The sequence below is a fragment of the Rattus rattus genome, chromosome 12, assembly GCF_011064425.1.
Source record: "Rattus rattus isolate New Zealand chromosome 12, Rrattus_CSIRO_v1, whole genome shotgun sequence".
In the NCBI taxonomy this organism is placed as follows: Eukaryota; Metazoa; Chordata; class Mammalia; order Rodentia; family Muridae; genus Rattus; species Rattus rattus.
This window is the reverse complement of record NC_046165.1, coordinates 5,269,605-5,280,680: the sequence shown is the minus strand read 5'-3', so window position 1 is coordinate 5,280,680 and position 11,076 is coordinate 5,269,605. Positions and strand designations below refer to the sequence as shown.

The window sequence follows — 11,076 nt, the reverse complement described above, 5'->3', positions numbered from 1 at the left end:
ATTTAACCGGTTCTCAGAACTCTAGTGAAGAAGCCTCGGGACTAAGGATGTAACTCAGTGAGCACGGCCCAGCAATGCACAAGGCTCTAAATTCAATGCCCAGTACTTCTAGAAACACACACACACACACACACACACACACACACACACACACACACACACACCACAAATAACCAAATAGACAAACTGAACCAAGAGCCACCACACAACGGCATGCCTTTCAGATGCCCTGGACATGTGGACACTGAATCTACGTTCATCTGTTCTGACAGACCTGGAATATGACTCCAAGGACGGATAGTATGGAAAGGGCTCCCATTTTAGGATTTCTGACTTGATGTGTTTCAATTTTGAATGTTGAGCTCTTTCCAGGCCGGCAGCTTCAGTGCCCCGCAGCTCCAGTGAGCACAGAGATACTGAGGGAAGCAGCTAACATTCTGAAGCAAACTGTGTGGCGAATGGCTCGAGCTGTTTTGGTCTTTGGTCTTTACTATGTAATGGGCTTCATTTGTCAAATGGTCTTGCCCCACTGTTGGCAATGGTTGGCTTTTGAGTGTTTTCTTTGGGCAAAGCTGTGATGTTTGGTAAGTTGGATATATAGTAAAACACACTCTTAATTTATAGTGTTTTCAACTATGGAAGTTGAAGAGCATTTGCATTTTATTTATTATCCATTTCTTTCCAAACACATGCAAGCACTCACTCTCAAGTGTGGTCACGCGTATGTGCAGGTGTCTCATGCAAGTGAGTGTGCAGATGCGTATCGAGGACCAAAGTTGACTCTAGGTGTCTTTCTTGATCATTTGCTCTATTTATTGAGCGGATTCTAGCTTGTCTAGACAGTCAGCTTGCTGTGGCTGTGTTCCTGTCTCTGCCACTTGAATGTTGTGATTAAAAAGAAGGCACTAAACTTGCTTGCGTTTTAGTGGGTTCTGGGGATCTGAAGTCTGGTCCTCACACTTGTTGGACGAGTATCTTACCCACTGAGTCACCTTTCCAGCTCCTGCCCTCGGACTTCTGGTACTGCAGATGCTCTACTGGAAGAGAGCTGTGCTTTGAGGACAATGTCTCTGAAGTGAGCCTTCCTGGTTGTTAATTGGAGTGTAAGTTCCTGATCCGATGAAGACGCCCTCTGTTGCAGATGTCTTGCCTTGCAGGGTGTGGAGACTGCCTCACCCTTCCTTCACACTGGCCTCCTGGAGAGGAGCAGGATTTAAGGACCCTGCGTATTGAATTGGCTCAGGGCTGTTCCCATGGCTTAACAATTGTAGATTATCCAGAGGCAGAAGCCCCTGGATAGTGAGAAGTGGAGGGTACCTACCTGGTCTCTTGGGCTCCAGTGTGTCATTCTAGCCTGACCACAAATTCCCTCTGTCACCTGAACGGATGGTTTGCTCCCAGAGGGCCTCAGTCTCCTTATCTGCAAAACGAGTTAACTGTCCTTGTCAAAGGATTAAATACAGTCACAAGAAAAGTGTTGTAAGGGAGCCCTGAGCATGACCACATGTGAGCTTCTCCAAAGTCCGGATGCACTCTGTATTCTGAGCTTGTGACACCTGATTTTTATTTTATTTTATTTTACTTTTTATTCTTCTCTCAGTTATTACATCCCCTCCCTCCTCTTCTTCTGGCCCCCTAATCCCCCCTCCCCTGTCTCCCTTAGATCCACTCTTCCTCTATTTCTCTTCAGAAAAAGGCAGGCCTCCCAGGGATATCAAACAAATATGGCATATCACGTTGCAGGAAGTGTAGGTACACCCCTCATGTTAAAACCGGTTAAGGCAAGTCAGAAGGAGGACACTCCTACTTTTAGGAGTTCCATAAGAAGGAGAAGCTATACACCTTAACATATATTTAGCGGACCTAGGTCAGATCCACTCAGGCTCCCTGATGTGAGTTCAGACTTTGTAAGCTCCTATGCACACTACTTAGTTGGTTCCGTGATTTTCCCTTTAGTGTCCCTGACCCCTCTGGCTCCTACAATCCTTTCTTTCCCTCCCCTGCAGGATTCCCTGAGTGTTTGTCTGTGAGTCTGCATCTGTTCCCAGCAGTTGCTTTGGATGAAGCATCTCTGATGACAATCATGCTGGGCTTGGGTCTATGAGTAGAACATAGTATTATTAGGAATCATTTCATTAACCTTTTCTTTCTTTTTTTTTTTTTTCTTTTTGCCAATTGTGTTTGTGTTCTTCTGTTGTGGGTCTCTGGGGTCTCCAGCCTCCGGTTCCTGGTTCTTCAGGCAATGTCAGGAGTGGGCTCCCTCTCCTGGCATGCGTCTCAAGCTGGACCAGTCATTGGCCCCTTCCACAAGCTGGGTTTCATGGTACCTGCTCTGATTGTGAATTTGTCTGCCCTACTGAAGTCAGCTGGCTTTTGCCTCTGCACCTGTGAGGTTTCTTCTCCACGGATCTTGGCTTCTATGCATCTGCAGTGAAGTTATTGAAGGCTGTTGCTGATGACAGAGACTTGTGGGGACAGGCTCTGGGTAGACTCTGCAGGTCCCTTTTTTTCAGGTTATCTGGTCAAACAAATTCTGAGTACTGCTGGGAAGGGACTTTACAACCTGAAAGTAACCCCAAGTTAATTGACTTTAAAACATGATCAGTTTGGGAGCCTTGTAATCAATCACAGGACCCTCAAAGGCAGAATGCTATCGGTTATCCACTAGAGAAGACTGCTCTGCATGGGTTTAAGCCAACAGAAAACCTTTACTAGCTGGCCAGCGATGATCTCAGGGTTAGCTTTTAAGCACAAAACTCATGTTCTAATTGACACACTTCAGTTAACAAGCATAGTCAGCCAGAAGTGGAACTACAGAAGCCAAAAGCAAGGTTAGTGCATTTAGAGACTTTCCCAGAGCTGTGGACTTTGATGGATTAAGTCTTTGCTTTCATGTGGCAGGTGGTGCTGTCTCCTTGATACGTTTTCCGGTCTGAGTGGTATTTTCATAATTGGAGTCAGTTGTGCTAAGACGTGGGGCTGTGAAGGTCTGGGACCCTGTTACAATTGGAGGAGGAAAGGTGAGGTAGGAAATGAGGTTAGAGGGAGTCAGAAGAGGAAGGAAAATTGGGCAGAGAGGAAAGACTGGGGACCTAAGTCAGTCGGCAGTGTATTTGCTCAATGTGCAGGAAGCTCTGGGTTTAGACTCTAGCTGGGGGGTGTGGAGCGCTGACTCCTGTCTTGAGCTTGAGGCCAGCCTGGTCTACAGGCCAGGGGCTACACAGAGAAACCCTGTACTGAAAAGTGAAATCAAAGCAACAGCAACAAAATCCCTAGCACCATACGACACGTAGCACAATAGTATATATACTTCCTATATAGTATATGTAATAGTATATATAATAGTATTATATATATTATATACTAGTATATAATCTGAGCACTCTAGAGGCAGGAGGGTCAAAAGGACAAGGTCACACTCAGTTACATCCAGAGTTTACGATCACACTCAGTTACATCGAGAGTTTAAGCTACAATAGACATGATCTTAAAAAACAAAAAACAAACAACTACAAACTTAGGAAGGGATGATGCGGGAAGTGAGCCAGAGAGTTTAGAATCCTAAGAATCAGAGGGCATAAGTCAACAAAAACAGGTAGACTCTTTGGCAGGAAATGGCCTTGCTTGACTCCTGCTAAGGAACCTACGTTCTGTAACAACACAGCACTGACAGAACAGTTCTGTCAGTAATCTAAGTGCGTTCAGAAGCTAATTTGCCTCCAGATCCTTGAGAAAGGAGAACTCTCCCTGGAATTTTGATTTTGACTGTGGAGACCTCAAACAGGCAGTACCATCAAGAAGACACACGTGATCTCTGAACCACAGGCAGTTCAGGAATGTGTGTGTGTGTGTGTGTGTGTGTGTGTGTGTGTGTGTGTGTGTGTGTGTGTTGCTCCCAGCCTCTAGGTCTGTAGCAATGATTATGTAGCAATGATTATGTAACAGTGAGGCAAGTGCCTTCCTCTGGTGACAGAAGGCTGGAGAAAGCATAAGAGGTCTAGCATAGGAGAGGCCAAGAGAACAGGCTTAGAGCCACTGCCTCCAAGCACCACGGGTTTCGGATGAACTTTGGGAGTCGGGGCTCTTCATCCTCATACAGGTGAGGTGACTGAGCCTCTGAGGGCTTCACTAAGTGTCAGACCCTCCCAGGCCCCCTCAGTGTTTACCCCCTGCTGAGCCTTGCTGTGAAAGCCTTTGTTCTTTAGGAAGGTAATTCCTTGTTTAGCCTTGGGCAGTGACATCTTTGATGCCAGTTCTTTCCTTTTCTGTTTTCCTGCTGAGAGTGTAAACTTGTTTTTCCATTGTGCTTCCTGGAATTTTCCACTTGGTGGACTTGGGGTATATATTCTATGAACCTCAGCAAAGCTTTGGCATTCTCGTAACACAAATGACCTGAGTATGTTGTTCTTTCTTAAATCCCGCAGGCCTACGCTCGGTTCTCCATATCATGAAGGCAAGACCACACCTGACTTGGGATTGGAGCTTTGAATGCCTGGATAACTGAGCACAGAGCTCTAGGTTTAGTTAAGAAAGTGCAAGCGTAAGGAGTTCAACTTCCAGCACCTACATAAAATCTGGGCCTCGGGACAGGGTAGATGGCATTTGAAGACCTAAAGTACCAGTGCCACATTGAGCTCCAGTTTCCACATCTCTCTCTCTCTCTCTCTCTCTCTCTCTCTCTCTCTCTCTCTCTCACACACACACACACACACACACACACACACACACACACACACACACACACACACACACACACTGTGACAGTGGATGAAGGAAACCAAGACTTGTCTACCTTCCTAACCTTCTAGGCCCAGAATCCCAAGCAGCCTCAGGAGGGCTTCTGAGTGCAGCCAATGCCAGCTTCTGGACTCGATAGTGAAGCTGCCTGCAGAAGGCCTCCTGGTGGCTAGTCTTCACATCCATTTTTTTTTTTTCCTTAAGACAAATTTTCTGCCTCCCTGCCCTGCCCTGCCCTCACCCACCCCACCCCACCACAACTTTTTCTCATCTCAGACTGTTACCTACAGTCTTCCAGAGTTAATGTCTTAGCAGATAGACTGGCTTGTGAGCAGATTCAACCTGGCCTCAACCCACGGTATCTCATTATGATAACAGTGACTTCGGTAACAAGAGCGGCCACTGTTGAAGTGGAATTTGTCCTTTGATGCTTGTAAAAAACCTGCCAATTTTATTTTTTAAATTCAAATATATATATATATATATATATATTTGTGTGTGTGCGTGCATGTGTGTGTGTGCATGTGTGTGTATGTGTATATGTGTATATGTGTGTGTGTATGTATGTGTGTGTGTGTGTGTGTGTGTGCGCACATGTGTTTGTTCACATATGTTTGCCACAGTGTAGAAGCCAGAATACAATTTGTAGGAGTTGGTTCTCTCCAATTGTGTGGAACTCAGAGTTCATCGATCCAGACTCAGGTCATTCGGCTTAGTGGCAAATGCCTTCACTACCTGAGCCATCTGTCGGTCTCTAATTAATATATTAATTACATACAATAATAGATTTCATTATGAAATGAAATTCACAATTTTATACACTGTATTTTGATTATACTTATCCCCACGGTTCTTTCTTGACTCTGTTGTGGCATTCAAATCCACTGGGAGAAATCAGAGACTTAGACTCGATTCAAATTTCTACTAAATGAATTTTTCTTACTGCTAGTAGGAAGACATAGAGCCAATACAGCCTGTTATGAGAAAGTGGTGGTTAAGAGTCGTTCTAAGGGTAGACAACAGAAAGGTATATACTTTACAGAAATCCATGTAACTCATAGCTAAGCAAGAAAATTATTTCACTTCCTTCAGTGTCTTTTCCTTCCCTCTGTAGAATAACATAAGGACCATTTGGTCCCCTTTCGTATAGCACTAAGCAGATTTTACAGAAGCAAAGGCAGCTGTCAACACCTTATCTCCCATTATCTATTTTTATCTCACCCACAGGCCACTAAGATCTCCCAGGGATTCCGGAACACAAAGGTCAAGAGCTCTTAAGTGATGCCTGGCTCCGTATTGAGTTTCTTTAGTCATCACAGGACCTGTGTAAATTATTATTCATGTCTGAATATTCAAATGGCTGGGATAGAGCAGTTCACTTCTAGGCAGAGAAAAGACCTAGGCAGTGCCATCAGGTCAGGAGGCACTGACCTGGGCTGGCTGTCAAACCCCACAGTCCCACTCTCACCGGCCTTTTCAGTTTGCAGTGGTTACAGTCCACCTTCTATTGCCATGCCCCCCGCCCCGTGTGTGTGTGTGTGTGTGTGTGTGTCTCACTTTGTTTAATTAGGGTTCCTTATAAGAACAAAAACATAGGTTATTTACAAGAGCCTGGGAACTTATCTGTGGTTATAGCACTGAAGAAAATGTCTTTCTCTCCCTCAGCAACTGATAATTGCCTTTATAGCATAATGGAGGGGTCAGGCCTCACGGTCCCCCTATCTCCACTTCATGACAGGATGTTGACAGGCCCAGGACCTCTGAGATGATTGCAAGGGTAAAGCCCTTGCTGTGTAAGCCTAGAGTTTGATCCCTGGACACTACATAAAAGTAGAGGAGACAACCAACATCATAAAGTTGTCCCCTGATCTCCCCATGTGTGCCACCCCCCAATATAACAAATAAAAGAAAAAGAAAAGAATGTTGACAAGATCAATCTTGGGACGCTGCATCTCGTGTGATAATCACAGCTACTGAGCTCAAGAACGCAGGGCGTGGATTATGCCCAGAAGAGTTTTCCACAGCACCCCAACCCTTCCTCTAGCTCCTACATTCTTTCTGTCCCCTCATCCATGATGCTCCCTGAGGCTTGGAGGAGGTAAGATAGGTGTTCCATTTAAGGTTCAGTTTTCAATGTCTGTTATTCTCAGAACATAGACCAGCAATGAGTCTCTGCAATAACTTCTACCTGTTGCAAAACGAAGCTTCTCTGTTTAGCCCAATAGCAGCTCTTATCTATGGGTCTAAAATGAAAACACATTTAGAAGGCAGTTTGTTGAACACATTGTATCCAGTTATCAAAACAACAGAGGTAACTTTCCCACCCGGGCCTACACCTCCCCAGCCTTGGGTTTTGGACCAGATTTCCTGTACCAGATGTGAGTTGCCTCCTTTGAAACACCCAGTCATTAAATGGTTCATCGTTCCCAATAACTAAGAAATGGAAACAACCTTGTGGCGAGCTTTTGGTGCTGTTTCAAGGATATCATGTAGAAAGCGTGTAGGAACCAGAGGGACAGAAAGTTTACTGTGAGACCATGTCTTATAGAAATGACAGAGAAGCTATACCCATGTAGTCCCATCAAAATGGCTGCCTAAACAAGATGTGAACAAGGACAACAAAAGACATGCTGACATGGGAAGGGAAAGCTGATGAGGCCTCAATTCTAAACAAAAACCACAGGGATGTAAGGAATGCTGAAAGTGGGAGAAGTGGTCTTCTCCAGGGAAGAGCCTCCAAAGTTGGTTACCTAATACCATGGGGTCAGCCTTGAAAGCGTACACATACCAGTAACATTATATAAACTGAGCAGATTTTATTTATGATTATGTATGTGTGTATATGAATATGATGTATGTGTATATGTATATGATGTATATATGTAATCTACACACATACATGTGTATTATATGTACAGAAATTAAAAAATAGAGCTATGAATTTGAGAAAGATCAAGGAGGAGAATGTTGGAAGGGTTGGGGGGAGAAAACAGAAGGGGGAAATGATGTTTATTTTAATTAAACAAAAGTCAGTGGTTGGTTACCTTCATAACAGACTTGCCATGACGGCACTACCTGCCTGGCCAGTTGGTGTGTAGCGTGCAGAGCCCACAGCTGAATAAGACTATTGATGTCAGCTTCCCCCACAAGCTTCCATAGCACCTTCTAGCTATAAGGACTATCTAACACGGAGGAAGCTTCCAACCAAGTTATAGCTCGATTTCTCCAGATCCTGAAAACAAAGCAGGAGGCATCTTCAGCAACATGGAGTCTTACAAACAGACACAAGCTCAAAAACACAAAGACTCAGAGAAGCTAAAGAGGCCGAATGCTGGGTGTTGGAGCTCTTTCCACCCGCTAGCTTTATACATGAGGTAAGAACTACATAGAGTACATGGTTGGATGCCCACTGTAGGGATGTACATATGGATGACTAGGAAGAAGGGGTGGAAAACAGCTTCATGATGGAGTAAATGCACGATTGGATGGACAGATGGAAACATGGGTGGATGGGTGGAAAGGAAAAAGGGTACCTGGATTAAAGGAGGGATGGATGAATGCAGAGATGACTGACCCAAGTTTGTGGTGAGAATACTAATGGATACAGATGTATGTGGCAAAGGACAAACTCCGGTTTCTTTATTTATTTAATCAGCTATTTTTGAGACAGGGTCTCATTATGTAGCCTGGAATTTGCTATGTATGTCAGGATGTCCTTGACCTCACAGAGCTCTGCCTGCCTTTGCCTCCTGAGTGCTGGGATTGAAGTTACAGACCACTCTTTCTAATATTACAATGTAAATACATTAATAACCTCTCTGTTTTCTCTCCCCCTCCTTCCCTCCATTTCCCTCCCTCCCTTCCTTCCTTCCTTCTTCCTTCCTTCCTTCCTTCCTTGTTAGGGTCTAGCCATGTAGCCCGAAGTTGACTTAAACTAATGATCCTCCTGCCTCAGCATCACAATACTGGAATTTAGTATGTAGTTATCATGGGGCTGGTTTTATTGTCAGTCTTACAATCTGGCAACCCTTCTGTCTTTAAATAGAATGAGGGCTGCGGTTGGCTAAACAAAGGTAGAGAACATTTGGACAACCACCACCACCACCACCACCACCACCACCACCACCACCACCACCACCACCCATGTACAATGGACAGTGGTGGCACACATTTAATTCCAGCACTCAGAGGGGAGAGGCAGGAGGAATGAGTGTGAGGCCAGCCTAAGGAGTGAGTTCCAGGATAGCTGAGGACACAGGGGAAAATCCTGTCTTGAAAAAACAAAAGACAAGAGAGGATTAGCTTTGTTCTTTTTCTTGCAAGGTGTGTCAGGGCAAGGAAGGAGAACAATAGGCAAGTTACTAATTAGCACTAGATGACTTGGTTGCTTTGTACACCGCTCCCTATGAAGTTCCAGGCTGGTCTAGATATTGGAATAGTCCTGCCTGAGCTGGGATTACAGATGCTCACCACCATACCCTAAAGTTACTTTTCTGTATGTAACGATTAATTTGAGATAAAGGGAACTTTAGTATCACAGAAAATGAAACTGGCCTGTTGGGAAATAGAACCATCACTTCTCTATTGTTTCTTTCTCCCTCCGTCTGGACCACTGCGTTTCAGCTTCTTAAGCTTTATTGTGAGTGATCATATTTTGATTCCAGGTCTTGGCTGGTGGGGACTAGGGCAGGGTCTAGTCCACAGAGATATGAGGTCTTCTGTAATCTTTAACAGGCAGGAAGTTAGTTCAGCCACCAGAATGGCTGAGGTTGGATTGTAAAGTAACTTGGGCCTTTTGTTGGCTTCATTTTAGATCAGGCGGCATCCTGCTTAGTCACTTTGGTCACGTCCCATCACTGTGGGTCAGAGAAGAGCCCTCAGAAGAATGCTTTCTGATTACACAAGACAGTATTTGTCCCCTGGGAGGACAAGGAATAAGAATAATAGCATCTCCTGGCTGAGCACTGAAAGCTGTACACTGTAACCTAGCCTGTGGAAGAGCCCAGAGGCTGGCCCTTCATCACAGCCAGGACTGGGAGAAGAGGTAAGGTCACACTGCAAAGCATCCACAGACAGTGTTTGCTTTAAAATGGGATCTGAAGAGATGGCTCAATAGTTGAGAGCACTTGTCGCTCTTGCAGAGGACCTACACTTAACTCCCAGCCCCCACGTGGTGCCTCACAGCCATTTCTAACGCCAGTTCCAGCAGATCCAACAATCACACACGTGGTGTGCTCATACACACAAGCTGGCGAAACATTCACACACAAAGTGAAACAAGTAAATCTATAGAAACTAAGAGTGGGATGTATTGTTAAGTATGGCATTAAATGTCTTTTATTTTTTAGCTGGTTATGACGGTACATCTCTAAAATCCTGGCATTTGAGAGGTCAAGGATTACCCTGAGAAAAGCCAATCTGGGCTACATAACAAGACTATGTCTCGAAAAAAATTGATTAAAAATGTTTGCATTATTCTTTTCCTCCTCTACAGCTCCAGAACCGTAGCCATTATGAATGCCACGGTAACCATCCGGACCAGGAAGTTCATGACAAACCATCTGCTTCAGAGGAAACAGTACCAAAGACAGACATTTGGGAAAACTGGCTAAGATGTACAAAGCCACACCAGATGTCATCTTTGTATTTGGATTCGGAACCCACTTGGGTGGTGGCAAGACACCTGGCTTTGGCATGATCTATGATTCTTTAGTGTGCAAAGAGGAATGAGCCTCAACACAGACTTACAAGACGTGGCCTTTATGAGAAGAAAAAGACCTCCCTCAAACAGTGAAAGGAACACAAGAACAGAATGAAGGTCAGGGGGACTGCGAAGGCCAATGTTGGGGCTGGCAAAAGTGAGTGTATATTAGAGGCAAAAGTGAGTATATTAGAAAGAGCCAAAGGAGTAGATCTGAGGTGACTTAATATTCTGCTGTGATATGCAGATTTCTGAGAGGATAAAATAAACTAAAAAGCTTCTAAAAAATGTTTGCATTAAAGAACCAGGTATGGTGGTATACACAGTAGTTCCAGTACTTAGGAGAGAGAGGCAGGGGGATGGAGAGATCAAAGCCAACCTCAGCTACATGGCAAGTTTGGGTCAGCCTGAGTAACACGAGACATTGTCTTAATACTTCTCAACTCACCATGTATTGCATAAGCCAGTTATGGTGATGCACACCTGTAATCCAAGCACTCGGGACGTGCAGGAGTTGTAGCAGACGGTTAAGGCCAATTTGGGGTATGTGAGTCTGTGTCTTAAACAAGCCACTGCATTAAATCATGAGTTTTAGCTACTGAGTAGGAACTCTCTTAAATTTTGCAACGGGTGTGCCT

The 11,076-nt window shown here is 44.6% G+C and overlaps 1 pseudogene; it reads left to right on the top strand.

The window, feature by feature from the left end:
• Positions 1–10,250: 10,250 nt before the first annotated feature.
• Positions 10,251–10,693, top strand: LOC116913868 (annotated as a pseudogene).
• Positions 10,694–11,076: the final 383 nt, after the last annotated feature.